The following is a 26184-nucleotide window of genomic DNA, read 5'->3' as shown; positions in this document are numbered from 1 at the left end:
GTGATTCACGATAGATCTTTCAATAAAAAGCATGATTGCAATGATTTTACTATAAACTCTCTTGATGTCAATTGTGCTAATAATATGCAAAACCCTAAGCTTGGGGATGCTAGTTTTGCTATGTCCTCTACTTGTTGCAATAATCATGATTGGGGTGATTCTTCTTATGATCTTGAAAATTTATTTAAGCCCCATGATGAATATGAGATTGATACTAGTGTTTCCAATATTATTGAAAGTGGGTTTGGAAGAGTGTCAACTTTAGATCCCACTATTTTGGAAGAGTGTCAACTTTGCATGCATATGGATCATCTTGAAAATATTTTGTGTGATAGCTATTTTGTTGAATTTGCCTATGATCCCACATGCAATTATTATGAGAGAGGAAAATATGGTGGTAGAAATTTTCATGATACTATTAATTTGAGGTTGTTTCCTCGGAAAGTGTACTGTGTGCTCATTACCATTAACATGAAAAGTGACATTGCCTATAGCGTAATCAATAACAGCCCCTGTAGTATTCAAAAAGGGTCTTCCAAGAATAATAGATATACTATCGTCCTCGGGAATATCAAGAATAACAAAGTCCGTTAAAATAGTAACATTTGCAACTACAACAGGCACATCCTCACAAATACCGACAGGTATAGCAGTTGATTTATCAGCCATTTGCAAAGATATTTCAGTAGGTGTTAACTTATTCAAATCAAGTCTACGATATAAAGAGAGAGGCATAACACTAACACTGGCTCCAAGATCACATAAAGCAGTTTTAACATAATTTCTTTTAATGGAGCATGGTATAGTGGGTACTCCTGGATCTCCAAGTTTCTTTGGTATTTCACCCTTAAAAGTATAATTAGCAAGCATGGTGGAAATTTTAGCTTCTGGTATCTTTCTTTTATTTGTAATAGTATATTTCATGTACTTAGCGTAAGGATTGGTTTTGAGCATATCAGTTAATCGCATACGCAAAAAGATAGGTCTAATCATTTCAGCAAAGCGCTCAAAATCCTCATCATCCTTTTTCTTGGATGGTTTGGAGGAAAAGGCATGGGTTTCTGAACCCAAGGCTCTCTTTCTTTACCATGTTTCCTAGCAACAAAGTCTTTCTTATCATAATGTTGATTCTTTGATTGTGGGTTATCAAGATCAACAGCAGGTTCAATTTCTATGTCATTATCATTACTAGGTTGAGCATCATCATGAACATTATCATTAACATTATCACTAGTTTCAGGTTCATTACTGATACGTCTCCGTCGTATCTATAATTCTTGATTGTTCCATGCCAATATTATTGAACTTTCATATACTTTTGGCAACTCTTTATACTATTTTTGGGACTAACATATTGATCCAGTGCCCAGTGCTAGTTCCTGTTTGCTGCATGTTTTTTGTTTCACGGAATATCCATATCAAATGGAGTCCAAACGGGATAAAAACCGACGGAGATTTTTTTGGAATATATATGATTTTTGGGAAGAAAAATCCACGTGAGACGGTGACCGAGGTGGCCACGAGGCAGGGGGGCGGGCCTGCCCCCTGGGCGCGCCCCTGACCCTCGTGGGCCACCCGTATGGCGTTTGGTGCCCTTCTTTCGCCGCAAGAAAGCTAATTTCTGGATAGAGATCGTGTTAAAATTTCAGCCCAATCGGAGCTACGGATCTCCGGGAATATAAGAAACGGTGAAAGGGAAGAATCTGGGAACGCAGAAACAGAGAGACAGAGAGACAGATCCAATCTCGGAGGGGCTCTCGCCCCTCCCGTGCCATGGAGGCCATGGACCAGAGGGGAAACCCTTCTCCCATCTAGGGAGGAGGTCAAGGAAGAAGAAGAAGGAGGGGGGCTCTCTCCCCCTCGCTTCCGGTGGCACCGGAGTGCCACCGGGGGCCATCATCATCACCGCGATCTACACCAACACCTCCGCCATCTTCACCAACATCTCCATCACCTTCCCCCCTCTATCTACAGCGGTCCACTCTCCCGCAACCCGCTGTACCCTCTACTTGAACATGGTGCTTTATGCTTCATATTATTATCCAATGATGTGTTGCCATCCTATGATGTCTGAGTAGATTTTCGTTGTCCTATCGGTGGTTGATGAATTGCTATGATTGATTTAATTTGCTTGTGGTTATGTTGCTGTCCTTTGGTGCCCATCATATGATTGGGCGCGTGGATCACACCATAGGGTTAGTTGTATGTTGATAGGACTATGTATTGGAGGGCAAGAGTGACAGAAGCTTCAACCTAGCATAGAAATTGATGCATACGGGATTGAAGGGGGACCAATATATCTTAATGCTATGGTTGGGTTTTACCTTAATGAACATTAGTAGTTGCGGATTCTTGCTAATAGTTCCAATCATAAGTGCATAGAATTATAAGTCAGGGATGACATGCTAGCAGTGGCCTCTCCCACATAATACTTGCTATCGGTCTAGTAAAGTAGTCAATTGCTTAGGGGCAATTTCACAACTCCTACCACCACTTTTCCACACTCGCTATATTTACTTTATTGCTTCTTTACTTATAACATCCCCTACCTTTTATTTAATTACTCTTTATTATCTTGCAAACCTATCCAACAACACCTACAAAGTACTTCTAGTTTCATACTTGTTCTAGGTAAAGCGAACGTCAAGCGTGCGTAGAGTTTTATCGGTGGTCGATAGAACTTGAGGGAATATTTGTTCTACCTTTAGCTCCTTGTTGGGTTTGACACTCTTACTTATCAAAAACTGTTGCGATCCCCTATACTTGTGGGTTATCAAGACCTTTTTCTGGCGCCGTTGCTGGGGAGTCATAGCGTGGGGTGAATATTCTCGTGTGTGCTTGTTTGCTTTATCACTAAGTAATTTTTATTTGCTGTTCTTAGTTGTTCTTTATCTTTAGTTATGGATATGGAACACGAAATAGCAAAAAAATTAGGTGTACTTGCTACTCATGGAGATGGGGAACCTCCTAAAACCCTCGATGCTGGTTATGTGAAAAATATTATGTACTACTTTAATAATCCTGAGGAAACCCCATTCAATTATGTAATGGGATTAACGTTGGATCAACGTGAATACTTTAGGGATTACCGCTTGACACAAAAAGGGAAACTGTTATGGGATCAAATTCATATATTGAATTGGTATGCTAGGCAACTATGCTTGAGATATGATTGTACTTGTTGCTCTAAGGTGAAGGCTCCACACCTTCCCTTTTCATGTGAATTTAATGATAATGAAACCTTAGCTTCTTATGCTAATGGTATATATGATTACTATGATGTGGAACAAATAGAAGAATTTGTTGCTTTTAAGGGTGCTTATGAAATTGAATCTTTGTTTGAAAAGCATGAAGCTTATGATGATGATGTTTATAGGCCTGAAAATTTAGCTATCTTAAAATATTGCTATGATAATTATGAATATAATTCCTATATTAATGCGCTTATTGAGAAAGTCTCCGCTGTCCAAGAAGAGACTAATATTTTGCAAGAGTCTATGGAAGAAGAAATTGATGAAACTGTGAGCTCATTGGATGAAAAAGATGATGAGGAGAGCAAAGAACAAAAGGAGGAAGAGCGGATTAGCTACCCATGCCCACCTTATAATGAGAGTAACTCTTAAACTCATACATTGTTTAATTTCCCTTCATGCTTACCGGAGGATGATTGCTATGATGATTGTTATGATCCCGTTGATTCTTTTGAAATATCCCTTTTTGATGATGCTTGCTATGCTTGTGATCAAGATGCCAATATGAATTATGCTTATGGAGATGAACTTGCTATAGTTCCTTATGTTAAACATGAAATTGTTGCTATTGCACCCACACATGATAGTCCTATTATCCTTTTGAATTCTCCCAACTACACTATATCGGAGAACTTTGCTCTTATTAAGGATTATATTAATGGGTTGCCTTTTACCGTTGCACATGATGATTTTGATGAATATAATATGCATGTGCTTGCTGCTCCTACTTGCAATTATTATGAGAGAGGAACTATATCTCCACCTCTCTATGTTTCCAATATGATAGAATTGCAAGAAACTACTTATATTATGCATTGGCCTTTACTTTGTGTGCTTGAATTGTTCTTTTATGACATGCCGATGCATAGGAAGAGAGTTAGACTTCGTCATTACATGATATATGTTACCTTGTGCTCACCACCAAATTACAAATCATTGCTAATTAAAATTGGCTTTGATATACCTTGGGATCCGGGTGGATTCACTACTTGAGCACTATATGCCTAGCTTAATGGCTTTAAAGAAAGCGCTGCCAGGGAGACAACCCGGAAGTTTTAGAGAGTCATTTATTTCTGTTTTGTGCTTCTATAACGTTCAAAAATAAAAATAACGTGTCAAGGTTTGCCTTTAGGATGTTTACATTTGCTTGACGGTTTGTACGGTGCAGGACAAAAACTTTGGCTGTAGTGCGCAATTTTACATTTTTAGCTGGAACGTCAAATGGTTCTGATCTTTTTGCACTGTCTTACTATACAAATTTTTTATTTTTCCTAATTTAGGTAGAACTTTTCAAGTATCAGAAGTATGGCGAATGTTCAGATTATTACAGACTGTTCTGTTTTAGACAGATTCTGTTTTTGATGCATAGTTTGCTTGTTTTGATGAAACTATCAATTTATATTAGTGGATTAAGCCATGAAAAAGTTATATTACAGTAGACACAATGCAAAAAAAATATGAATTGGTTTGCGATAGTACTTAGAGTAGTGATTTGCTTTATTATACTAACGGATCTTACCGAGTTTTCTGTTGAAGTTTTGTGTGGATGAAGTGTTTGATGATCGAGAAGGTCTCGATGTGAGAAGAAGGAAGAGAGGCAAGAGATCAAGCTTGGGGATGCCCGAGGCACCCCAAGTAAATATTCAAGGAGACTCAAGCGTCTAAGCTTGGGGATGCCCCGGAAGGCATCCCCTCTTTCTTCAACAAGTATCGGTATGTTTTCGGATTCGTTTTGTTCATGTGATCTGTGCAATCTTGGAGCGTCTTTTGCATTTAGTTTTCATTTTTATTTTATGCACCATGCTGGTATGAGATAGTCCTTGTTTGATTTATATAATGCTCTATGCACTTCACTTATATCTTTGGAGTATGGCTTTATAGAATGCTTCATGTGCTTCACTTATATCTATTCAAGTTTGGATTGCCTGTTTTTCTTTACATAGACAACCGCCATTTGTAGAATGCTCTTTTGCTTCACTTATATTTGTTAGAGTGTGGGCATATCTTTTGTAGAAAGAATTAAACTCTCTTGCTTCACTTATATCTATTTGGAGAGATGACAGGAATTGGTCATTCACATGGTTAGTCATAAAATCCTACATAAAACTTGTAGATCACTGAATATGATATGTTTGATTCCTTGCAATAGTTTTGCGATATAAAGATGGTGATATTAGAGTCATGCTAGTGGGTGGTTGTGAATTGTAGAAATACTTGTGTTGAGGTTTGTGATTCCCGTAGCATGCACGTATGGTGAACCGTTATGTAACGAAGTTGGAGCATGAGGTATTTATTGATTGTCTTCCTTATGAGTAGCGGTCGGGGACGAGCGATGGTCTTTTCCTACCAATCTATCCCCCTAGGAGCATGCGCGTAGTACTTTGTTTCGATGACTAATAAACTTTTGCAATAAGTATGTGAGTTCTTTATGACTAATGTTGAGTCCATGGATTATACGCACTCTCACCCTTCCACCATTGCTAGCCTCTCTAGCACCGTGCAACTTTCGCCGGTACCTTAAACCCACCATATATCTTCCTCAAAACAGCCACCATACCTACCTATCATAGCATTTTCATAGCCATTCCGAGATATATTGCCATGCAACTTTCATCATCATATACATGACTTGAGCATTCATTGTCATATTGCTTTGCATGATCATAAGATAGCTAGCATGATGTTTTCATGGCTTGTCCGTTTTTTGATGTCATTGCTACGCTAGATCATTGCATATCCCGATACACCGCCGAAGGCATTCATATAGAGTCATATCCTTGTGACGCCCGGAAAATTAGGCTACAGTAATCCCACGTTAATGATGCCACGTCACCTCGCTTACTATTGGTAAACTCGCGTTGATTCAAAACCGATTCAAATTCAAATTTAAAAACAAGGCAAACAACAACAAAATTCAAATGTCAAAACTAAAATGTTCTAAATATGAAAAATAAATCATATGTAATATCGATGGAGAAACCACACTTTTATAAAATGTCTAAATACTCTAAAATGATTTAAACAGTAGCTATAACAGTTATTTGAACGCTTTGAAAATATAAAAAAAATGAAAACTATTTTATTTAAAGTTCCCAAGTTAATTATGGCAGAGGTATAATTAGTGATACTAATTTATGTACAACTTTTATGATTCATAAAACTAAGATAAAACAAAACAGTAAAAGGTAAAATAAATAAAAAGTAAAGTAAAACAAAATTAAAGAAAAGGAAATCCCCCCTGCCCCATCTGGCCTTGGCCCACCAGAACTACCAGCCCCCCTGGCCGGCCCACCCCGCCTCCCTTATTCCCCACTTCCCCTGTGACCTAGCGCACACCCCCCCACACCCCCCCACTCCCCCGGTCCCTCTCGTCTTCCCCACCCCGCCCCTGAGTGGATCTGGATCGGGGGGCAACCGACGCCCCCGACCCCCCGATGCCGTCGCGCGCCATGGCCCGCCGCCCTCGTCGCCGGCGGCCTGGACGCCGCCTGATGCCCGCCCCGTCGCGCCTTCGTCCTCCTCTACGGCGTTACCTCAGCGTCATGCTGCCATCCCCAACGCCCCAGGGCCGCCTCGTCGTCGCCGTTCGCCGGAACCGCGTCCTCGACCTCCCCCTCGACGGACTTCGTCAACCCTTGCTGCCCGTACCCCTGCATCGAGGGTGAGCTCCTCCCCCTCGCTACTTTCCTTGCCCGCACACGTCGCCCATGCGGCCACGCGCCCGCGTGGTCCTCGCCGCGGCCACCAATTCCCCTGGCTCTAGCGTGCGCGCACCGCACCAGCCGTCCCCGTGCCGAACCGCTCCGCCGTGCACTGCTGCTGATGTGCCCGCCCCGCGGCCACGCCGGCACGCCGCCCTGCACGATGCCGTCGGCCCCGCCCTCTGCTACCGCCGCGCCTTGCTCGTAGTCGGCGCCTCGCTCCTTGCCGTCCCCTGCCCCGCCTGTAGCTTTCCCCCTCCCCTGCACGCACGTCGGCGCACGAACCAGCGGCCTACCTCGCCCCCACAACCGCGCCAGGCCGCCGCTGCCGGCCGGCTATGCCGGGGCCGTGCCCTGCCTGCCGGGGCCGCACCCGGTGCACCCAGCGCTCCGTGCCCCTCGGGCACGCGCTCGTTTGGGCGCCTGCCCATTCGCCCGACCCACTGTGGCCCTTTGGCCAAATGAGAGGTGGTGCCCCAGCCCCTGCACGTTAAAAAGAAAAAAAGAAAAAAAGAGAGAGAATTAAATAAATAACCAAATAAATAATTAAATTAATTAAATTAATTAAGTTAATTAATCTAATCAGTTAGTTAAGTTAATTAAACCCTAATTAGACTAAACAGTCAATGACGAGCGGGACCCATCTGTCAGTTTGACTAAGTCAACCCCTATTGACTGCTGACGTCTTGCTGACGTCGGCATGCACTATCCTAGATAATGTTGGATTAAATTAATTAAATAAATCCTAAAAATGATTTAAAACTTTAGAAAATCATATAAAATAAACCGTAGCTCAGATGAAAATACTTTCTACATGAAAGTTGCTTAGGACGACGAGACGAATCCGGATACGCAGCCCGTTCGTCCGCCACACATCGCTAACCTATCGAACTCGCAACTTTCCCCCTCCGGTTCATCTGTCCGAAAACGCGAGACACCGGGGATATTTTCCCGGATGTTTCCCCCCTTCACCGGTACCACCTCATACCGCGTTAGGGCACCCCTAGCACCGCTACTTGTCATGTCATGCATCGCTATGCATCTGTTTGCTTAATATTTATTGTTTCTCCCCCCTCTTCTCTCGGTAGACACCGAGACCGATGTCACTGCAACCCAGTACGACTACGGTGTTGACGACCCCTCTCTCTTGCCAGAGCAACCAGGCAAGCCCCCCCCCCTTGATCACCAGATATCGCCTACTCTCCTCTATACTGCTTGCATTAGTAGTGTAGCATGTTACTGCTTTCCGTTAATCCTATCCTGATGCATAGCCTGTCCTTGCTACTACTGTTGTTACCTTTACCTGCAATCCTAATGCTTAGTATAGGATGCTAGTTTATCATCAGTGGTCATACATTCTTGTCTGTCTGCCATGCTATACTATCGGGCCGTGATCACTCGGGAGGTGATCACGGGTATATACTATATACTTTATACATGATACATGTGATGACTAAAGTCGGGTTGGCTCGAGGAGTACCCACAATTGATTCACGAATTGGGGGCTGGAAGGACATACTTTCCCGACAGCCCTCTGTGTGGATCTTTGTGGCGAAGCGACAGGGCAGGTTGAGACCACCTAGGAGAGAGGTGGGCCTAGCCCTGGTCGGCGTTCGCGGTTATTTCAAGATAACACATTTAACGAGATCTTGGTATTTGATCTGAGTCTGGCCACTGGCCTATGCGCACTAACCATCTATGCGTGGACAGTTATGGGCACTCGACGTCGTGGTATCAGCGGAAGCCTTTGTGACGTCAGCAACTGAGCGGCGCGTGCTGGATTGGACTGGAACGCCTGCTAGGCTAGGTCTGCTTCTGGCCACCCTCGCAACGTGCAGGTGTGCAATGGGCGATGGGCCCAGACCCCTATGTCATAGGATTTAGACCGACGTGCTGACCTCTCTGTTGTGCCTAGGTAGGGTTGTGACGTGTTGATCTTCCGAGGCCGGGCATGACCCATGAAAGTGTGTCTGGCCAAATGGGATCGAGCGTGTTGGGTTATGTGGTGCACCCCTGCAGGGAAGTTAATCTATTCGAATAGTCGTGATCTTTGGTAACAGGACGACTTGGAATTGTACCTTGACCTTATGACAACTAGAACCGGATACTTAATAAAACACACCCTTCCAAGTGCCAGATACAACCGGTGATCGCTCTCTCACAGGGCGACGAGGGGAGGATCATCGGTTAGGATTATGCTACACGATGCTACTTGGTGAACTTACCATCTACTCTCTTCTCCTGCTGCAAGATGGAGGTTACCAGAAGCGTAGTCTTCGAAAGTACTAGCTATCCCCCCTCTTATTCCGGCATTCTGCAGTTCGGTCCACATATGATACCCTTAATCCATTTGATACCAATGCATACATATGTAGTGTAGCTCCTTGCTTGCGAGTACTTTGGATGAGTACTCACGGTTGCTTTGCTCCCTCTTTTTCCCCTTTCTATACTCGATTGCTGCGACCAGACGTTGGAGCCCAGGAGCCAGACGCCACTGTCGACGGCGACTACTACTACTCAGGAGGTGCCTATTACTACGTGCAGCCCGCTGACGACGACCAGGAGTAGTTTAGGAGGATCCCAGGCAGGAGGCCTGCGCCTCTTTCGATCTGTATCCTAGTTTGTGCTATCCTTCTTAAGGCAAACTTGTTTAACTTATGTCTGTACTCAGATATTGTTGCTTCCGCTGACTCGTCTATGATCGAGCTCTTGTATTCGAGCCCTCGAGGCCCCTGGCTTGTAATATGATGCTTGTATGACCTATTTTATTTGTAGAGTTGTGTTGTGATATCTTCTCGTGAGTCCCTGATCTTGATCGTACACATTTGCGTGTATGATTAGTGTACGATCGAATCGGGGGGCGTCACAAGTTGGTATCAGAGCCGACTGCCTGTAGGAATCCCTCTTCCACACCTTGGCCGAAGTCGAGTCTAGACATTACAAAAACTTTACTAACATGGATGTGTGCCTTACGGGCCCATGTCGCCATCTGGGTGGTATTAGTATCTTTTACTCCCCAATCCTTACTCTGGGACTCTGAACTCTCTTCTACTCGGGTTAAATGAATTTTACTAAATATAACATTAGGATCTCGTGATGACTTTCCCTCGGAGAGCCCCTTCATTCCAGGTGATCGACTGTTTCACCAGAAGGTTCCAAAGATACTCTCCAATGTTCTCCCGAAACTTTGTGCTCATTGCTTTTGCATTTTCCTACCACCGACATATCCTTATGGATAACGTCATACACTTGTCGTTCATACAATCATTCTTCGTTGATCTTGTTATTACAAGATACCCCAAAATTCTCTCTATTGTTCCGAGAATACCCTGTGCCTACTGCCTAGCAGTTCTTTGCCACCTGAATAGCCATATGGATAATTTCTCGCACTTACCGAGTATCTGCTCATCCCAGTTGATTCATGTATTTCACAAAAGACTTCGAAATACCATTCGATCTTCCGAAAATCCTGAGCAGCCTATTGCTCCTGAAATTCTTGCTTGCTTGCGTTATGGTTAATGCCATAAATCTCGTAATCTTACTATCATCCTTTTTTATTATCATTTTGAGTCCGTTGATACAATATGTTGTGAATGCTCGCAATCATTAGTTGATCCTTTTAAATTATCTTACCGGCTCAGATGTCATTTTGGAACATGAGCTGGTTCTCAACCAATCTATTTGTCGACGATTGTACCCTTAGGTCTAATCAACTTATCCACCCTTGATCAGAGCATATGCTTATGATCCTTCATTTTGGAAATCATAATTCCTTTGATATCTAAGCATCGAATTATTCAGATGTTCTATAATTCGAGGCCATTGCATTCTTTCTTCAATTGGTTGTGTGCCGATGCTCACATCAGCTCCACTATGGACCGTCAGATCCTTTGTTGGATTATTATTCGACAATGTCCTTCATATTTAACCGCCTTGTGAATTCTTACCTGATACATAATGCCATTGGTAAATAACATTCTCTGATTTGGCCAACCATGCTCTACTATCGAGCTTGAGTTATTTACCCCTGGAGTTTGTGGTATATGGTTCTACTATGCCCTGATGGGTTGAAACTATGCCTTCCATAATTTGTGTGAACCTGAAAGATTTCACGGGTCATACTTATCTGATATTGCACTAGGTAAAACTTTTAACAACTAATGTCATTTTCGAAAAGCGAGAGGTGAATGGAAGGTTATACATTGAAGAAGTGGGAGTCGGCCTTGAACCTTTGTGTTCATGCCCATGGACACGATGTAGATCCTATCATGGAAGCTTCTCTGAAAATAATTATCCCCTTGTTATAAGTTCATCTTGTATCTATGGGCGTGGTTCCGACCATGTTTCTCCTTGATTCCATTTCTCGTGCAATTTGGAGCACTTGTATTCTGCAGAGCATTACCCTAGTCCAACCTCTACTTTGATCTGTCGTCGAGTATTACCCCCTGGTATCTCGAGATTGTCATGAGACTGCATAATTTCTTATGGTTTCTTCATTAACTGTTATTTCTCACCGATTCCAATTTTTTTTTTGGGTTCTGGGTTGTCGTCAACCGAGAACACCGATATGTGAACCGATTCCGCATTCCGGTTCGATAACCCTAATTAATTTTCGTTGCTTATGAGTTTAATAATCCTTCAAGTCATTCCTAGCCTGATCGGCTATATCATTATCGTGCTGATTTTATCTGTGCTACCTGGTTCTTAATCCCGGAGCACAATTTTTGACTATGAGCTAAGCTTATGTCGATCTTCCCCATCATATCATTTCGCTTTGGACAACAAGTATTGTTCGGAGTTTCTGTCATACCCTTGGTTCCAATAACCTTTCGCTTCACCATTCATTTGACTCGATGTCATCACCGATCAATTACATCTTAAAATCTCTCGACAAATGTGTCCTGATCATCATCAACATTTTGAGCTCTTCCAAGATAACTATTGAATTCTTGATGAGAAATACCACCCTTTCCCCTCGATGATCTGTGTTATCATCGACAACATTATTGCCTCCCCTCCGACACTAACCTGATCATGTTATGGAGCTCCTTGCTATCCAGCTTATGTTATGTTCTACCTTGGGTACCACTGTCTTTTATGTCAAGAATGTCGTGAGAATTTCACCACCCCTTAAGAATTCAAGTGATATTTATTACCATCACCTTCCCTTTCTTGGTCCCCGTGATGTTTCTAACCGGAATACCGACAAATGGTCTGTGATGTGTAAATTCAAAACTTCTAGCAACACTATTGCTTTGACGTTAATGGTCGATAGCTCCATTCTAAGTCTATTTCTTATTGAATCATCATTCGAACATTGATCATGCTACTTAGTCCAGATTTCCGGGTGCACCTTTCTATCATAGTTCAATTTTGTATGTTTTCATCGAACATACATCATTATATCGTTTGATCTCACTAATGTTATCTCCTTGTTCACATAATTGTGGAAATCATCTTTTGATAATCTCGATGAATTGTCGCTGAGACCATCAGCCACCTCCTCATCCTCTCCTTGGTTTAACGATGAACTCTTATTTCGGAACTCGCTTCCATAGTTCATTTCCTGAGAAACTTACTAAGTCATCTCGTCAAATTGTGTTGCACCTTTTCTTCTTAGGCATCCTGAGTCTGAGGTATCCTGACACCAATCATATCTGAAACTCGGTCAGTTATGATGGTTGGAACATTTTCCAAGAGTTATAACACTGGTCTCTACATAACCCGGTAAGGTGGTGTCTTTGCTTAGCACCCCTGGCCAAAGGACCCATTGTTATAGTCTTCCTTTTTTAGCAAGTTTAGCCATTTATTCCATGAGGAAATTGTAAGACTTATCCTATAAGTTGTTCCTGATGGATCCTTTGTGAATCCAAAGTCTGATCTTTACCCAATGACCATGTCAATGCTATCTCGAGGCATGTCTGTGGTACTCCAATTTTCAACAAGAACATTTGAAGCCCAATGTTAAATGTTTCCTGCTCAATTATCCAAACACCGTTGTATGGGTAATGTCATGAAATTTCTCTCCCCTTACCTAAAGAATTTTCTACATTATATCCTATCATGGATATCATGCTCTGCTTGTTTTTGGGAAGGATATACCCTTGAAACATGTGTTTAAACACATTATCCTTTCCATTGTTCTGTTTAATTTGATAATCATATTTTCCTTTCCATTGTTTTGTTTAACCTTTCTTGTGATCTATATGATCCAAGAAGTAATACATCACTGCTTTTATAAGCACCTCAGTGTACAACTCTGTCAGTAAGACCCTGTTACTATTGTTGTTGACATTCCGATAACCACCGATGGATGAGAACTTTGCCTATTGGTCTGCCTCGTTCAACGAGCAGGAAGATGGTTCTCTTCATCCCTCGCCCTTGGTACCGACGCTGTTGCCGACATAACTGGCAGGCTACCCACTGACATGCCTTGCTATCATGACCATGCAAGATGTCACCACTCCTACTTTTATCCCACATGGTGGGCCCATAACCCACAGTTCCACGGGATCGAAACCTGACTCTCCTGTACACCACCTGTTCCCAAGGTTGTTCCTCACGCTTGACTTCGTAAGTAATTCACGGAACACCTGTATAGTGATCTAATCTGGTTAAAGGCGCAATACCTATCCTCGTTGCCCTGAAACCCTTTCACCTTTTGATTAGGCATCGAACGATTGCCTATCTGTTTGAAACTTCTCATGGTACCTTCTTACTTTGCTCTCGATATCTTCCTAAGTTTCAAATTGAGAGATACTTATGCTTCTTCCATGAGTTAACCGTCTGATGCTCAATCTTGTTAGGATTCGTCCTTATAGAGTTTTTCCCCTCTTATCCTTTCGTAAGTACGGTGAAGTTACCGAAGGAAGGATGACAACTTCATCATGATGCATTGATGCATAGGAAAGGAGACATCAATGCTATGGATCGAACTCTTCGAGAAGAGCAACCAAGACTGGGAACACTCGCTAGAATTTCGTAGCCAGAACCTCCCCCTTACCCACCTCTTAAATCTCGGGACGAGATTTCTTGTAGTGGAGGAGAATTGTGACGCCCGAATAATTAGGCTACAGTAATCCCACGTTAATGATGCCACGTCACCTCGCTTACTATTGGTAAACTTGCATTGATTCAAAACCGATTCAAATTCAAATTCAAAAACAAGGCAAACAACAAAAGTTTTCAAATGTCAAAACTAAAATGTTCTAAATATGAAAAATAAATCATATGTAATATCGATGGAGAAACCACACTTTTATAAAATGTCTAAATACTCTAAAATGATTTAAACAGTAGCTATAACAGTTATTTGAACGCTTTGAAAATATCAAAAAAATGAAAACTATTTTATTTAAAGTTCCCAAGTTAATTATGGCAGAGGTATAATTAGTGATACTAATTTATGTACAACTTTTATGATTCATAAAACTAAGATAAAACAAAACAGTAAAAGGTAAAATAAATAAAAAGAAAAGTAAAACAAAATTAAAGAAAAGGAAATCCCCCCTGCCCCATCGGGCCTTGGCCCACAAGAACTACCAGCCCCCCTGGCCGGCCCACCCCGCCTCGCTTATTCCCCACTTCCCCTGTGACCTAGCGCACACCCCCCCACAACCCCCCACTCTCCCGATCCCTCTCGTCTTCCCCACCTCGCCCCTGAGTGGATCTGGATCGAGGGGCAAACGACGCCCCCCCCCCCCGCCCCCCCCCCCCCCCGTTGCCGTCGCGCGCCATGGTCTGCCGCCCTCGTCGCCGGCGGCCTGGACGTCCCCGATGCCCGCCCCGTCGCGCCTCTGTCCTCCTCTGCGGCGTTACCTCACCGCTGTGCTGCCATCCCCAATGCCCCAGGGCCGCCTCATCGTCGCCGTTCGCCGGAACCGCATCCTCGACTTCCCGCTCGACGGACTTCGTCAACCCTTGCCGCCCGTACCCCTGCATCGGGGGTGAGCTCCTCCCACTCGCTACTTTCCTTGCCCGCACACGTTGCCCATGCATGGCCACGCGCCCGTGAGGTCCTCGCCGCGGCCACCAATTCCCCTGGCTCCAGTGTGCGCGCACCGCACCAGCCGTCCCCGTGCCGAACCGCTCCGCCATGCACTGCTGCTGATGTGCCCGCCCCGCGGCCACGCCGGCGCGCCGCCCTGCGCGATGCCGTCGGCACCGCCCTCTGCTACCGCCGCCTTGCTCGCAGTCGGCGCCTCGCTCCCTGCCGTCCCCTGCCCCACCTGTAGCTTTCCCCTCCCCTGCACGCACGCCGGCGCACGAACCAACGCCCTACCTCGCCCACACAACCGCGCCAGGCCGCCGCTGCCGGCCGACTGCGCCGGGGCCGCACCCTGCCTGTCGTGGCCGCACCCGGTGCACCCAGCGCTCGGTGCCGTTCGGGCGCCCGCCCATTCGCCCGACCCACTGTGGCCCTTTGGCCCAATGACAGGTGGGGCCCCAACCCCTAAACGATAAAAAGATGAAAAAAGAAAAAAAAGAGAGAGAATTAAATAAATAAACAAATTAATTAATTAATTAAGTTAATTAATCATGTTTAATTAATCTCATCAGTTAGTTTAGTTAATTAAACCCTAATTAGACTAAACAGTCAATGACGAGCAGGACCCATCTGTCAGTTTGACTAAGTCAACCCCTATTGACTGCTAACATCATGCTGACGTTAGCGTGCACAATTCTGGATAATGTTGGATTAAATTAATTAAATAAATTCTAAAAATGATTTAAAACTTTAGAAAATCATATAAAATAAACCGTAGCTCAGATGAAAATATTTTCTACATGAAAGTTGCTCAGAACAACGAGATGAATCCGGATACGCAACCCATTCGTCCGCCACACATCCCTAACCTATCGAACTCGCAACTTTCCCCCTCCGGTTCATCTGTCCGAAAACGCGAGACACCGGGGATATTTTCCCGTATGTTTCCCCCCTTCACCGGTACCACCTCATACCGCGTTAGGGCACCCCTAGCACCTCTCGCCCCTCCCGTGCCATGGAGGCCATGGACCAGAGGGGAAACCCTTCTCCCATCTAGGGAGGAGGTCAAGGAAGAAGAAGAAGGAGGGGGGCTCTCTCCCCCTCGCTTCCTGTGGCACCGGAGTGCCACCGGGGGCCATCATCATCACCGCGATCTACACCAACACCTCCGCCATCTTCACCAACATCTCCATCACCTTCCCCCCTCTATGTACAGCGGTCCACTCTCCCGCAACCCGCTGTACCCTCTACTTGAACATGGTGCTTTATGCTTCATATTATTATCCAATGATGTGTTGCCATCCTATGATGTCTGAGTAGATTTTCGTTGTGCTATCGGTGGTTGATGAATTGCTATGATTGATTTAATTTGCTTGTGGTTATGTTGATGTCCTTTGGTGCCCATCATATGATTGCGCACGTGGATCACACCCTAGGTTTAGTTGTATGTTGATAGGACCATGTATTGGAGGGCAAGAGTGACAGAAGCTTCAACCTAGCATAGAAATTGATGCATACGGGATTGAAGGGGGACCAATAATCTTAATGCTATGGTTGGGTTTACCTTAATGAACATTAGTAGTTGCGGATGCTTGCTAATAGTTCCAATCATAAGTGCATAGAATTCCAAGTCAGGGATGACATGCTAGCAGTGGCCTCTCCCACATAATACTTGTTATCGGTCTAGTAAAGTAGTCAATTGCTTATGGGCAATTTCGCAACTCCTACCACCACTTTTCCACACTCGCCATATTTACTTTATTGCTTCTTTACTTATAAGAGCCCCTACCTTTTATTTAATTACTCTTTATTATCTTGCAAACCTATCCAACAACACCTACAAAGTACTTCTAGTTTCATACTTGTTCTAGGTAAAGCGAACGTCAAGCGTGCGTAGAGTTGTATTGGTGGTCGATAGAACTTGAGGGAATATTTGTTCTACCTTTAGCTCCTCGTTGGGTTCGACACTCTTACTTATCGAAAACTATTGAGATCCCCTATACTTGTGGGTTATTAATTACCAGATTGTGTTTCAGCATCAGAAATAGAAATATCATTTGGATTCTCAGGTGTTTCAACAATAGGATCACTAGAAGCATGCAAAGTCCTATAATTTTTCTTTTTCTTGTTTTTAGAATAACTAGGTGCATCTATATTATTTCTCTGAGAATCTTGCTCAATTCTCTTAGGGTGGCCTTCATGATACAAAGGTTCCTGAGTCATTCTACCAGTTCTAGTAGCCACTCTAACAACATAATCATTATCTTTACTATTCAATTCATTGAGCAAATCATTTTGAGCTTTAAGCACTTGTTCTACTTGAGTGGTAACCATAGAAGCATGTTTACTAATAAGTTTAAGTTCACCTTTAACATTAGCCATATAATCACCCAAGTGTTCAAGCATATTTGAATTGTTTTTCAATTGTCTACCAAAATAAGCATTAAAGTCTTCTTGCTTAGCCATAAATTTATCAAACTCATCAAAGCATGGGCTAGCAATTTTAGTAAATGGAGTTACAGCTTTATCATATCTATAGATAGAATTTACCTTTATACCTTTGTCGGGTTACCAAGACCATGAGTTTCTTCGATAGGTAAAGGATTTGGATTATATGTTTCTTCAACAGGCGGTAAATTAAGACCATGTATTTCTTCAATAGGAGGTAAATTCTTAACATCTTCAGCTTTAATACCCTTTTCTTTCATAGATTTCTTTGCCTCTTGCATATCTTCAGGACTGAGAAATAGAATACCCCTCTTCTTCGGAGTTGGTTTAGGAATAGGCTCAGGAATTGGCTCCGGAGGTGTCCAATTATTTTCATTTGTCAACATATTATTCAATAGAATTTAAGCTTCATCCAGTGTTCTTTCCCTGAAAACAGATCCAACACAACTATCCAGGTAATCTCTGGAGGCATCGGTTAGTCCATTATAAAAGATATCAAGTATTTCATTTTTCTTAAGAGGATGATCAGGCAAAGCATTAAGTAATTGGAGAAGCCTCCCCCAAGCTTGTGGGAGACTCTCTTCTTCAATTTGCACAAAATTATATATATCCCTTAAAGCAGCTTGTTTCTTATGAGCAGGGAAATATTTAGCAGAGAAGTAATAAATCATATCCTGGGGACTACGCACACAACCAGGATCAAGAGAATTAAACCATATCTTAGCATCACCCTTTAATGAGAACGGAAATATTTTAAGGATATAAAAGTAGCGAGTTCTCTCATCTTTAGTGAATAGGGTAGCTATATCATTCAGTTTAGTAAGATGTGCCACAACAGTTTCAGATTCATAACCATGAAAAGGATCAGATTCAACCAAAGTAATTATATCAGGATCAATAGAGAATTCATAATCCTTATCAGTAACAAAGATAGGTGAAGTAGCCAAAGCAGGGTCAGGTTTCATTCTATCATTTAGAGATTGCTTACTCCATTTAGCTAATAATTTTTTAAGTTCAGTTCTATTTCTGCAAGCTAAAATAGCTAAAGAAGCATCTTGATCAAATACATAACCCTTAGGAATAGCAAGTGGTTCTTCATCATCACTTTCATCAGTATCATCAGATTCAATATTTTCAATTTCTCTAGCCCTAGCAAGTTGTTCATCAAGAAAAGCACTAAGTGGCACAGTAGTATCAGGCATAGAGGTAGTTTCATCATAAGTATCATGCATAGCACAAGTGGCATCATCAATAACATGCGACATATCAGAACGAATAGCAGAAGCAGGTGTAGGTGTCGCAAGCTTACTCAAAACAGAAGGTGAATCAAGTGTAGAGCTAGATGGCAGTTCCTTACCTCCCCTCGTAGTTGAGGGATAGATCTTGGTTTTTGGATCTCTCAAATTCTTCAAAATGATAAGCAGATATATATCCCAAGTGACTCAAAGAATAGAGCTATGCTCCCCGGCAACGGTGCCAGAAAATGGTCTTGATAACCCACAAGTATAGGGGATCGCAACAGTTTTCGAGGGTAGAGTATTCAACCCAAATTTATTGATTCGACACAAGGGGAGCCAAAGAATATTTTCAAGTATTAGCAGCTGAGTTGTCAATTCAACCACACCTGGAAGGTTAATATTTGCAGCAAAGTGTTTAGTAGCAAAGTAATATGATAGTAGTGATAATGGTAGCAAAAGGTAACAGTAGTAAAAGCAATGTTTTTGGTATTTTGTAGTGATGATAGCAATAGCAACGGAAAAGTAAATAAGTGAAGAACAATATATGGAAAGCTCGTAGGCAATGGATCGGTGATGGAGAATTATGCCGGATGCGGTTCATCATGTAACAGTCATAACCTAGGGTGACACAGAACTAGATCCAGTTCATTGATATAATGTAGGCATGTATTCCGTACATAGTCATACGTGCTTATGGAAAAGAACTTGCATGACATCTTTTGTCCTACCCTCCCGTGGCAGCGGGGTCCTTACGGAAACTAACGGATATTAAGGCCTCCTTATAATAGAGAATCGGAACAAAGCATTAACACATAGTGAATACATGGACTCCTCAAACTACGGTCATCACCGGTAAGTATCCTGATTATTGTCACTTCGGGGTTAACGGATCATAACACATAATAGGTGACTATAGACTTGCAAGATAGGATCAAGAACACTCATATATTGATGAAAACATAATAGGTTCAGATATGAAATCATGGCACTCGGGCCCTAGTGACAAGCATTAAGCATAGCAAAGTCATAGCAACATCAATCTCAAAACATAGTGGACACTAGGGATCAAACCCTAACGAAACTAACTCGATTACATGATAGATCCCATCCAACCCATCACCATCCAGCAAGCCTACGATGGAATTACTCACGCACGGCGGTGAGCATCATGAAATTGGTGATGGAGGATGGTTGGTGATGACGATGGCGATGGATTCCCCTCTCCGGAGCCCCGAACGGACTCCAGATCAGCCCTCCCGAGAGGTTTTAGGGCTTGGCGGCGGCTCCATATCGTAAAACGCGATGATTTTTTCTCTCTGATTTTTTATCATCGAAACTCAATATATGAAGGTGGAGTTGGAGTCGGAGACGCGACAGGGGGCCCACGAGGTAGGGGGCGCGCCCTAGGGGGGCAGGCGCGCCCCCCACCCTCGTGGCAAGGTGGTGGGCCCCTTGGCCTTCATCTTTGGCAGGTATTTTTCTTATTTTCTGAAAAGTGTCTCCGTGAAGTTTCAGGTCATTCCGAGAACGTTTGATCCTGCACATAAATAACACCATGGTAGTTCTGCTGAAAACAGTGTCAGTCCGGGTTAGTTCCATTCAAATCATGCAAGTTAGAGTCCAAAACAAGGGCAAAAGTGTTTGGAAAAGTAGATACGTTGGAGATGTATCACCGCCCGGCTCCGTCCTCGCCGGAGTGCGCCGCCGCCGACTTCGCCCGCCTTCGCCGCCGACCATCCGCTCTCAGAGGTTACTTGCAACAAGTGTCACCAGAAAGGGCACTATGCAAACAAATGCTTCAACCAAAGGCGCCTTCCGCCTCCTCCTCTTGTGAGATCTGCCAGCAATGCAGTGGTCAAGCATAATTCCAAGTCAGCAAGGGTGAACATGGTGAACGCATCTCAGGCAGAGGACTCTTCAGAAGTGATCATGGGTAATCTTCCAGTTATAATGATATTCCTGCAAGAGTCTTATTTGATACTGGTGCATCTTTGTCATTCATATCAAAGCCTTTTGCATCCATGCACGATTTGCATACTGTCGATTTGCCTAAGCCGATAGCGGTTTCCTCTCCAGGTTTGTTCATGAACACCAAAATGATGGCTTCAGATGTTTCAATCAAGATGGGAGACTATAAATTTTTTGTCCTCTTCAATGGTTCTTGGTGACTCAGATATTGATCTAATTCTCGGCTTGGACTAGCTTTCGAAGCACAAGGCTCAGCTTGATTGTGCTGCCAGGCAGATTCAATTGACACACTCGTCTGAGGATGTGATCATGTATGCCGCTCGTGATGATACCATTTGACTGTTTTCTCTCAATGAGAAGGGCGAGTTGAATGCCATCTCTCAGATTCCAGTTGTTTGTGAATATCAAGACGTCTTTTCAGAAGAACTTCCAGAAATGCCATCATTTTGAATTGTGAACAATTAAATAACCATGCATCGGAATTAATTAAACTTTATATGCAAAATGCTTAGAATTTTGTGTAGTATCACAATATCTCTTATTTAATTAATGCATAGATTAACATGGTAGCATTACTTTGCATGTAATAACCCTAAAATTGTGTATAGGGCAGAACAGTACCAACCTTAAAATATGCACATGGGGATTTTTTGGAATTGTTGTTTGTTGTTTCCGGCCTCATTTAAATTGCCTAAGATGTGTAATTACTTTTGCCTCACCCCTTGCCATGTTTAATAACATTTAACATTGTTGGGTACATAAACGGGAGAGAACTAAATAATTGATGTGGTGTTCCGTCAATATGCAACTCGTTGCATATTGAGCTCCACTTAACTTGTAGATTTGTTTGTGCACTTTGCCATGCCATGCATATTTAATCGGACATGCATCATACTTGGTTGTGCATCATGCCATGTTTATGTGGTGGTTGTTTACTATGTTGCTTGCTTATTTCCGGGTTGCTTCTCTCGTTAGCTTCAGTTCCGTTCTGAAGTTGTGAGGATTCGTTCGACTACGTCCGTTTGTCTTCTTCATGGACTCGTTCTTCTTTCTTGCGGGATTTCAGGCAAGATGACCATACCCTCGAAATCACTTCTATCTTTGCTTGCTAGTTGTTCGCTCTATCGCTATGTCGCGCTACCTACCACTTGTTATATTATGCCTCCCATATTGCCATGTCAAGCCTCTAACCCACCTTTCCTAGCAAACCGTTGTTTGGCTATGTTACCGCTTTGCTCAACCCCTCTTATAGCGTTGCTAGTTGCAGGTGAAGATGAAGTGTGTTCCATGTTGGAACATGGTTATTGTTGGGATATCATTATTATCTCTTAATTACTTTAATGCATCTATGTACTTGGTGAAGGGTGGAAGGCTCGGCCTTATGCTTGGTGTTTTGTTCCACTCTTGCCACCCTAGTTTCCGTCATATCGGTGTTATGTTCCTTGATTTTGCATTCCTTACGCGGTTGGATGTTATGGGAACCCCTTGACAGTTTGCCTTGAATAAAACTCCTCCAGCAAGGCCCAACCTTGGTTTTACCATTTGCCACCTAAGCCTTTTTCCCTTGGGTTCCGCAGACTCAAGGGTCATCTTTATTTTAAACCCCCGGGCCAGTGCTCCTCTGAGTGTTGGTCCAAACTGGGTGATGTCCGGTGCCCCCTGGGCAACCAGGGTTTATGCCAACCCGACGTCTTGCCCATCCGGTGTGCCCTGAGAACGAGATACATGCGACTCCTATCGGGATTTGTCGGCGCATCGGGTGGCTTTGCTGGTCTTGTTTTACCATTGTCGAAATGTCTTGTAACCGGAATTCCGAGTCTGATCGGGTCTTCCTGGGAGAAGGAATATCCTTCGTTGACCGTGAGAGCTTGTGATGGGCTAAGTTAGGGCACCCCTGTAGGGTTTGAACTTTCGAAAGCCGTGCCCACGGTTATGGGCAGATGGGAATTTGTTAATGTCCGGTTGTAGAGAACTTGAACTAAACTTAATTAAAATGAATAAACCGCGTGTGTAGCCGTGATGGTCTCTTTTAGGCGGAGTCCATGAAGAGAACACGGTCTCGTATTATGCTTGAACGTAAGTAGTTTCAGGATCACTTCTTGATCATTTTAGCTTCTCGATCGTGCTACGCTTCTCTTCTCGCTCTCTTTTGCGTAAGTTAGCCATCATATATGCTAGTGTTTGTTGCAGCTCCACCTCACTACCCTTTCCTACCTTTAAGCTTAAATAGTTTTGATCGCGAGGGTGTGAGATTGCTGAGTCCCCGTGACTCACAGATATTTCCAAAACAGATGCAGGTGCCAATGATGCCAGTGCAGGGGACGCTACCGAACTCGAGTGGGAGTTCGACAAGGATTCATGACGTTACTATGTGTCTTTTCCGGATGATTAGTAGAGGAGCCCAGTTGGGGCGATCGGGAATCTAGCATTTGGAGTTGTCTTCTTTTATTTTTGTTCCGTAGTCGGACCTTGATTGTATTCTGGATGATGTATGTTTAAGTTGTATTTGTGTGAAGTGGCGATTGTAAGCCAACTCTTTATCCCATTCTTATTCAGTACATGGGATTGTGTGAAGATTACCCCACTTGTGACTAAACTACCATGCGGTTATGCCTCTAAGTCGTGCCCCGACACGTGGAAGATATAACCGCATTGTGGGTGTTACATGGCACCCACAGGCGCCACGATGCCGGTGTTGGCCATGCCGATAGGGGTTTTCCCCGATCCCAACCCGCACCTCGGGCGCCCTGAAGCCTGCCACCAAACCAACCACCACCGTGCGCCAATGCGGTCATGAGGCCCCCATGCCGTCTCACCACGGCACCGCGAAGTGAGGACAACACGATGAAGAATCAGAGCCGGGACTAGGGCAACAGCACCGTCGGCACGCGGGAAGGCCCCACCTCCACCGTCCGCGACGGTAGCCGTCCGGACGCAATAGCAGGAGCACACCAGGCCCGTGGGCCCACAGACCCGGCCGAGCCCTCGTGGGCCCGTAAAGCTCCCGCCTTCGCGCTGCTGCCGGCACACCATCGGTGCCGCCGCCCCAAATCCGAGCCGCTCCTCCTCCTCACCGCGCCGCAGACAACGAGGCCATGCCCGGGGGCCGGCCCGCTAGGACCCAGATGGGGCCCTAAGGGCCCAGAACTGGCCCGGGGACGCGTCGTCGGCCAACCTGCGCCACTAGGCCGCCCCGTCGCCAAAGGACGGCACCACCACTGCGACGGGCCGCCGCCAGCCGCCACCAGGCCGTCGGGTCGCCCGTCAGCTGAAGGGCACCCGCCGCCAGCCCTATCCCCGGGTCAGGAGGAGCGCGCGCGGGTTAAGGAAGGACCCGCCGCCGGCAGCCTGCCCGGCCAGATCCGGGGGCTCCGCCGGCGGTGGCGGGGGGGGGGCACAGGGGAGTGGGGAGGAGAGAAGAGCGGGGGGAGCCGCCCCGGCCGCCCCCCGGGGAGGCGGCGCGGGCGCGGGGTCGGGGGAGGGACTAAAAACAGACTTTTCGTCAGCTGTCCTACTCATTATGGACTACAAGTGTGGTTCCCCTCACATTATATTGGAAGCCGAGGATACAACATGTTTGAATCCAACAGTAACCACATCCTAGCCGCATACACTACAACAACGAGTCAAAACGTAACCCGACCTGTACACAATAAGTTGTCTTAATGAGACATACATAACATCACTCATGTAGTTTGATCCCTTGTGGGTTTGACACGACCATCACAACCCACTAAGCAGTATAGCTATGTTCGAGAAAAATGAAAAGAATAACAATAATGAGGTGGCCAAACATTTGTGTGGAGGTGATCTTCATTCCACCATGCATAAGTGGTAGTGTCCCACCACGAAATGGTCGGATCGCAATTAAGTTGATGTGTATGTGATATTAAATAAGTAGCATCTCCGTTTCTTTTTAGTCTGCATGTAAAATTTGGTCAAAGTGAAGCATTATAAAGTTTGACTAACTTTATATAAAAAATGTCAACATTCATAATATAAAATTAATATTGTCAGATGCATCATGAAATGTATTTTCATACTATATAGTTTTAGTATTGTAGATGTTCGTATTTTTTGATATAAATTTGGTCAAACTTTGTGTAGTTTGACTTTGACCAAATTTTATACGCGGAGTAAAAATAAACGGAGAGAGTATCTGCCATTAAGCTTCCGGTTGCGAGCATGTTGCGTTGCTGTTTGTAGTATATATATGTTGGCGTGAAGATTAATTATTTGTAGTATATATAAGATCTGAACTCTTGAATAATGTAAAGTTGTTATGGCAAGCGTCCAATCTTCTATAAGTTGGTATCATGAGGGTCTGTCGGATCAATGACCATTTGTGATTTATTTAGACGCAACAACGAAGAAGATTTTTCGCCGATTGTGACACACTTAGGTACAAGTACGAAGATTGGAGTAATTTGAGGCAGTTGACCGATCTACCAAAAAACAAGCAATCACAACATGATGAGACACCAAGTTTTGTTGGCAAGATTTGGCGAACTTGCCTACTCTTCGAGGGGGGGGGGGGGGGGTTTATAACCATGGGAACTCCTCCTATTAACACCGCAATATCGGCAGCTCAGGCGTCGATTCACGTGTCATGGGTTACAAGCCCCCCCCCCCTCCCCCCGCGTTAACCCGACCGGTACACAACATTTGACACAAACTCAGCAAACCACACCACGGTGAATATTCTCCGGCATATTAAATTCGTTTTCCGTGTATTTCGGACTTATCTTTTCTTCTTTAGTAGCCTACCGAGAGCTACCGGTGATCTATCAACCTTCAACATACAAATCTGTCCACAATAATTTAGCTATGTACAATTATGAAGATCTATATATCACATCAGATCTGAAAATTTTATATACAGTCATGATGATCTATCCATCTCTCGTGGTCCATTAATCATAAGAGAATTCACCGGATCTCTGACCACACATTTTGAGCCGACATTTATAAAAAAAAATCCAGGGAAATAATTATATGTGAGATAAAAAGATCGAGCGTTGTTCGAATTGTTTTCGACGCAGCTACGTTGGACACCGTGCTAGTAGTTTAGAAGAGTTTTACATAGTGAAATCAACGATGAACCAGAGTATCCAAGGTTTATGTCTACTCTCCCATGAGATGGAGTATACATATATACTTTGTTACGAAAATATGGACCGAATACGTAACGTACGAGTTATTGAGAAGAGCCGTACATGGTGGGTGCAGAATGGAGCAGCAGCTTCCCGGGTTGTGCGTGCACGGACGACATGTGGGAGACCAGTGTCGATGAAAATTCTTGTTGGGAAAACACTCTCAATATTAATGGAATTGGTTGCATATTTATTGTGTTCCGGATCATTAGCAAAAAATCGTCTGCATGTTTGTCTTCGAATTTAAGCATTGGCTGTGACACCAGAGCGCATACAGATATACTCCAAGTTTAAAACAAAATGAAGGGTGGATGCAAGGGTAGAGAGGCTTTCAACGTCCAGATGGTGGATCAACCTTCAAAGTCTAGCGGGTAAAATATTTTTGCTTCGGTATACATCATGTTATGAGTTTTGCTTCGGCATACACCCCATAAAAGT

The sequence above is a fragment of the Triticum urartu genome, chromosome 7 (genome assembly GCF_003073215.2).
Source record: "Triticum urartu cultivar G1812 chromosome 7, Tu2.1, whole genome shotgun sequence".
NCBI lineage: Eukaryota > Viridiplantae > Streptophyta > Magnoliopsida > Poales > Poaceae > Triticum > Triticum urartu.
This window is presented reverse-complemented; position numbering follows the sequence as displayed.